Source organism: Lactuca saligna, chromosome 7, assembly GCF_052625555.1.
Source record: "Lactuca saligna cultivar CGN05327 chromosome 7, ASM5262555v1, whole genome shotgun sequence".
Lineage (NCBI taxonomy): Eukaryota > Viridiplantae > Streptophyta > Magnoliopsida > Asterales > Asteraceae > Lactuca > Lactuca saligna.
Genome location: NC_136423.1, coordinates 173,740,658 through 173,747,396, shown reverse-complemented (window position 1 = coordinate 173,747,396; position 6,739 = coordinate 173,740,658). Strand labels below are relative to the sequence as shown.

Sequence of the window (6,739 nt, the reverse complement as noted above, 5' to 3'; positions counted from 1 at the left end):
CCACTTGAAGAGGAGTTCATTGTGAAGGTCAAAGATGCACTGGTACACATACTAAGTTGGCCAAGACACTTGGTTATTCGATGCTTTAACCTGGTAATTTTCACAGATTTAAAACAAACAAAGTTTTCACAGATTTTCCCTTGGTTTTCTTATTTTTTTCTTATATTTGAGTGATTTCTTTTTCAGCTTCAGTAAATGATTTCTGTTTCATTCTGTATTTTTGATAATTTTTGTAGGGAAAAGTGGTGGGGAAACCTGTGAAGAAACATGCAACACCAGTGAGGAACGTGCAACACCTTTAAAAGAAGAAATAGGAAGTAATAAGAAAGAAAAGGGGACAGGAAAAATGGATGATGAACAAAAAGAACCACGTGATGCGGAAGAAGTGGATGATATGGAAGAAGGGAATGGAATAGAAAAGAAGATTGAAAAGAAGGAGAAACAACATGTGACCTTGCAAAGAAGATGGACCATAGCACAGATGAAGACAACGATAAGGATTAAGAAGAGTAGCATTTTGAAAATGACTGCAATGATGGCTGATGGACAAATTACAAAGGTTGATTCTATAAAAGTGCAGAGTGAGAACGATCTTTTTTGGTAAGATAGTCACACGTACTTAACTTGGGATGATTTTGAAGCAGTTCTTACAATGGATGAGCTTACCGGTGCTGTTATTGTGTCTAATATGATGTAAGTGCGAGAAATTTAATTTAAATAAAATTTTGTCTTAAAACAAAATTTGTTTAATGAATTTAGTATTTGTATGATAATAGAGTGTTGTTTAACAAAATGAAGTATGCCTCCCCAGAAAGAGATCATGGAATTTGCTTTGTGAACCCGACATTAATCTCGCCACGTACGCATAAAGAGAAATCTAAGAATATTGACGATGCAAGTAGAGGTTTAGTAGATCGGTTGTCTAAAAGAAAAGGCAATAACATCATCTTTATGCCCTACAATCCCGGGTTTGATTTTGACATTTTATTTTGAAAATGACTACAATTATGTTATTTGACTTAATTTTTTTGTGGTTTTTGTAGAAGACATTGGGTATTGGGTGTACTGGACATGAAATCGGATAATTGCTTTTATCTTGGTTCCTTAAGTTCTAGCAATTTCAATATGCAGTTGAAGCAAATTGTTGATTCGTAAGTAATATAAATTATCAAAGCATTTGATGTGAATACAATAAACACCTATTTGTTAATGTTTTTTAAGGGCAATGGTTATGTATGCTACACAAAGTGGATCCAACAAAAGGGTTAAACTAAATTGGGTTAATGTTACGGTCGGCACTTAATTCCTTATTGAAATTGTAGTTTTAACTTCTTCTTTTTTTTTGATCAATTGCAATGATCATTTTATATGTAATTGTGTAGTGTCTAGTTCATCCTGGAGCTACCGAATGTGGCTACTACATGCTAAGGTTCATGAATGAGATAGTGGAAGAAGGAATTGAAGTGTTGGTCAAAGACAATGTAAGGATATAGCATTCTACTTTCATTACTATAATTTAATAGGAAAGGAATTGAAAAAGGATTATTTTATGGCATCCTACTCTCACAATTATAATTGAAATAATAGGTTACATGAAAAATTAAGTGTACTTTCATTCATTTGAATGTATAGTGCTCTATTAAGAAAGAATAATTTACATTTTATGCTTATTTGTTAAATATAGCAACTTACTGTTACACAAAATATGTTAATATGCTATTTTTTATTAATAAAAACAATATGCAAATTTTTTCACAGATCAGGGATGGCAAAGTTGAGTATACAACTGATGATATCGACGAGATACATGAAGAATGGTCGGAGTTTGTTACAGGCTTCATTTATCGATGATATGTATGGTCTTTTGATAATGTATTCGCAAAACAATGTTATGGTTAACAGTGAAATGCTAGGTATGGTCTATTGACATGTGGTGTAATGCTAGGTAGTCATTTGACATTCATGTACATGTTTTTGCTAACTTTTAGTAATGTTACTTAAGGTAACTTGACATGTAGTGTAACTTAGGTAATTCGACATATATGTAATGTTGTTAGGTAAGTTGTTTGACGTTTAGATGAAAATGAATGTTTTGGTATATATATTTGTCTTTTATTATGTGTATTCACGTTGTAAATGTGTGTTGTAAATGCACATTGTAAAGGTGTATAGTAACAGGCAGCTGGAATTTATGACATGCAAATGTGTGTCATCTTCATTTATGACAGTAGATTTAATGATATACATTGTGAGTCATAAACGCGCGTCGTAAAGTTACGACACGCAATGGCGTGTCGTCTGCCTTTACGACATGGGCTTCCTTGATACACTTTGTGTGTCATAAACACGCGCATCGTAAGCTTACAACATGCAAATGCGTGTCATCTTTCTTATGACAGGGCCTTCCTTGATATGCATTGTGCGTCATAAATGCGCGTCGTAAATATACGACGTGCAAAAGCACGTCGTCTCTCGTTATGACAGGGCCTTCCTTGATGCGCATTTTCACGTCGTCTGAGCATTTTACGACACGCATTGTGTGTCGTAAAAGGATGTTTATCTACTAGTGCTTCAAGTAGCATTCTTCGATGAATCTGGGATATCTTCAGACACCGGGCTTCTTGCGGGCAGAGCTTCAGTTTGAAACTATTTTCTCCTCGGTATCTTTGGAGTGTCGAGACTTGCTTCGGGTCTCGGGATGATATCAGGGCTTCGGGGGTGCTTCCAGATGGCTTAGAGAGGGTATATATATATACATATATATATATATATATATATATATATATATATATATATATAGAGAGAGAGAGAGAGAGAGAGAGTAAGAAAGTAGCAACCAAAACTGGCTGCCCTTCGATTCTATTTATAGGACTGATTTTTCGAGTTTCATGTCGTGAACCATCATTTCATGTCGTGGCCTTGGACATCATCAGGTGCGTTGTCACGGTGTTCGGTCTGTCAGGCTCCAGAAGACGTCAGCACTAAGTTCACGTCATGAACCCATTTTTCACGTCATGAACTCTGACACAGTGTTGGTGTTCGTGCCCCGAACTTCAGAAATGCATAATATTCGCATACGACCTCCATTTTCGATGTTCTTTATATCCACGTGTAGGTGAGATTATGCTCTACAACTTTCGTTTAGACTCCGTCGGCTAATTTTGACTTTAATTTTTATTATATTATTTTTAGTGGACCGGGACAGGAAAACTCCGTTATAAACTCATAACTTCTTCATCCGACGTCCATTTTCGTCTGTCTTTTTACTGTTGAACTACTATCAACGAGAGATTTAGATCGCTAAGGCCAAATATCGCTTTAACGTAGAAAAATCATAACTTCCTCATACGAAGTCAGATTTGGACATTCTTTTTATGAACGCTCTCGGTTTAACATATTCTACGACTTTCATACGTATTGCCTAGGGCTAACCCCTGGGTCTTCCTACCATACATAATAACATATTGTGTGCCAGGAGGCACCCCTGGTCTTTCATGCACAATGCCTAGGGCTAACCCCCAGGTCTTCCTACCATTCATAATAACATATTGTGTGCCAGGAGCCGCCTCTGGTCTTTCATGCATAATGTCTAGGGCTAACCCCCAAGTCTTCCTACCATTCATAATAACATATTGTATGCCAGGAGCCGCCCCCTGGTCTTTCATGCATAATTCCTAGGGCTAACCCCCAGGTCTTCCTACCATTCATAAACTACATGGGCCGGCATTGGTGCCTTAGACCCACACAAACATTGAGGAGACTCACCTTGCACTGTTGAAGACTAGCTGAACACTTCTGGCTACTAATCGGCAACTCCTGAACTATTGATCCTTCGGCTCCCCGAACTATCAATACCCAAAAAACACTTAGACTACAATACCCTCAAAAGTCAAACCAGTTCAAACTTAGTCAAAGTCAATGTTCCGAGTTGACTCAACTCGCCGAGTTGACCCACCAACTCGTTGAGTCCCACAATCCACACGTAACTCTGGACTTAGGTCCTACTCGCCGAATCTTCCTTGATCTCGTTGAGTTCACCTTCAAACACGTCGGAACCCTTGTTCAACGGACTCATCGAGTTCACCTTTGAACTCGTCGAGTCCATCTTCATAAGTTAGGGATATTGCCTTAGACTCGTCGAGTTTGTTCCTTGAACTCGTCGAGTATGATGATCTTCAAGTGCATAATGAACCCAACTAGCTGAGTCCTCTACCAACTTAACACACACCCGCTATCAGAAGGGTTTTGGATAGAAAACGGCCTGACTCGCCGAGTCCTAAGAGCAACTCGTCGAGTCCTCCTAAGTCCAATTCTATTCAGACGATTTCATTCGAACACAAGGCATCTAGGACCCATGTCAAATCTTCTAGGGTTGAAATATAACGCAAAGTCTCCACCTTTACATCCATGCATGGCCATTGTTGCTCAAAAGGCCATAATAGCCTCTTTAAAGCTTGCATGAGGGTTCCAATGGCATAAAGCAGGCACCTTTATGCCTTAAGCACTCTTAGGGACCCCAGATCTGAAGGATCTTTGCTTGGTACATCCATGTCCCATAGATCAAGCTCCATGCACCAAAACTCTCATAAAGTGGACATAAATAGATCTAAGAGGCTATAATTCAAGATGAAGACTTGATTACCAGAAAATGATGGAAATGAGATGGTGTCTCTGGATCTACAAGTTCCTCCTTGAACCTTCAATCTCCTTCTTCTTCTTCTTCTAGCCTCCAAGAACACCAAAACACTCAAGAATGGATAACTGTTGGATTAGTGTCTAAGTCCATAACTATTTTGGTATGTACTTGACCCGATGGTGCATGGTCCTTTTGGGTTGCCTTCACCAAAGCAACTTGATTGGAGAAATGAATAAAGAGAGAGAGGATAATATGATTTATTAATATGTTATAAGAATAATATATTAAAGGAGAAATCATATTTGTTTAATTAATATTGGTCAATAATTAATTAAGAATTTGTTTTGTGATCAAATGTAATTAATTAAACTAGAGGGGCTGAATTGTAATTATGTGATAGTTACAAAATAAGGTAAGGATTATCTTATATATATGGTGAACGAATTTGAGGTGTAAATCCCTTAGAATTCGAGTATGATAAGGATTCAAGGATTATCTTATTGGTTGCTTAATGGATAATCAACTAGATAAGGATAATGACTGAAACCCTATCTCTACACCTATATAAACACCCCTAGGGTCATGAATTCGTGTATCCCTTCCCAAGAGGTCCTAGATACGAATTCTAACCTCTCACTTCTCTCCTTATACCTTCTCCACTTGCTTATGGTGTTTGTGAGCCATTAGAGGAGTGACACTTGTGACTCTAAGCCTTCCAAAGTCAATACAAGGAGATTTGGGATTGTTATTGCTACATAACAATCAAGGTAACACTATAAACTTATTCTCATGTTAATATGATTATATGTATGCTAGAATTAGGGTTTATAGTCTTGGATTCAAAGCATGTACAATAGAGAAACCTAGATCCAAGCATTAGGGTTTGTATGAGCACATAGGATGTCTTATGACCAAAACCCATCAGTGGTATTAGAGACTAGATTGGTTTCAATTGTATTGATGCATATTTGATTGAAATAAGCACTGAAAATCGATTTTTTGAGTTTCTGAATGTTTGACTCGCCGAGTCACTTGGTGAACTCGCCGAGTCAGCTGTACTCGACGAGTCCAGGTCCAGACTCGACGAGTCAAAGGGTCTAACAGCTCAGATTCGCGATTTTCTTCCTGTTTTGGTTTTGGATAATTACCATAAACTTGTTTTTGTGATAAAATCCGAATTTTTTCATTATTATGTGATTATCCTTACCAAAATAGAAGATAATTGTCAAAATTTAGATAATCACTTGTTTTATTAGATAAAGTTTGATTATTTGTAATTTAGATTTGAATTATCTTGTGAAATAGTTTCAATTTATCCCTTTAGGTTTTATAGTTTAAATTTGAACCCCAAAAGTTTTGTTGTTTTGAAATTTAAATAGTTAAAACCCTAATGTTTTGAAATGTTTCAAAACTTGCCCTCAAGTTTTGGAATTTAAAGTTGATTAAAAGGTTAATTAGAAATGTTAAATTCTAAAACTCTAGTAATGTTTTGAAAAGTTCAAATCACACCCTTATGGTTTTATTAATTAATTAAGGAGTATAATTAAAAGAGGTTTAATAAATCCATAAAAGTTTAGGTTAACCTTTTAATTGAATTAAAAGTGTAATTGTTAAAGTTAACCATATAGTATTTTAAAAGTATAAAGTACACCCTATACTATATATAACATTAAAAGTCTAACATTATATATATGTATAAGTAAAAGTCAGTCTTACCGTTAGTAGGCCTCATTCACGAAGCTGGTCTATAAGGGGTGTTTAAGGAAATTGCCTATAAAATGGCGATTGAATGGGTATCCACTCTTACCCACCGCACTCTTGACTAGTGGAGGGTCGTTAGCCGAACGGGTAGGATAGGACGAAACCTTCCATTATAAGTATAATGAAATACAGAGTAACTAAATGTTTCGCAAATTCCCAATCTTAGTTACTTAGGCAAAAGTGAATTGATGCAATTCCATGAAATTACACTTTGTGCCCTTGCGAAGACGTTAGTGGAGCGTGTGTGGTTTACCGGCACACTAAATGGTTCTAAGCAAAGGTAGCAAAGGGTGACTCAATGTTTGTCATAGTTCGGTGGAGCGTGTGTGGTTTACCGGCACA

General features: G+C 36.7%; 1 long non-coding RNA gene across 1 annotated transcript; it reads left to right on the top strand.

Annotated features, from left to right (window-relative positions):
- The first annotated feature begins 1,227 nt into the window (after positions 1-1,227).
- Positions 1,228-1,851, top strand: LOC145004675 (uncharacterized). The gene is made up of 3 exons (XR_013662427.1): positions 1,228-1,291; positions 1,383-1,481; positions 1,759-1,851. It is a non-coding gene; the product is annotated as an uncharacterized LOC145004675 (long non-coding RNA).
- Positions 1,852-6,739: the final 4,888 nt, after the last annotated feature.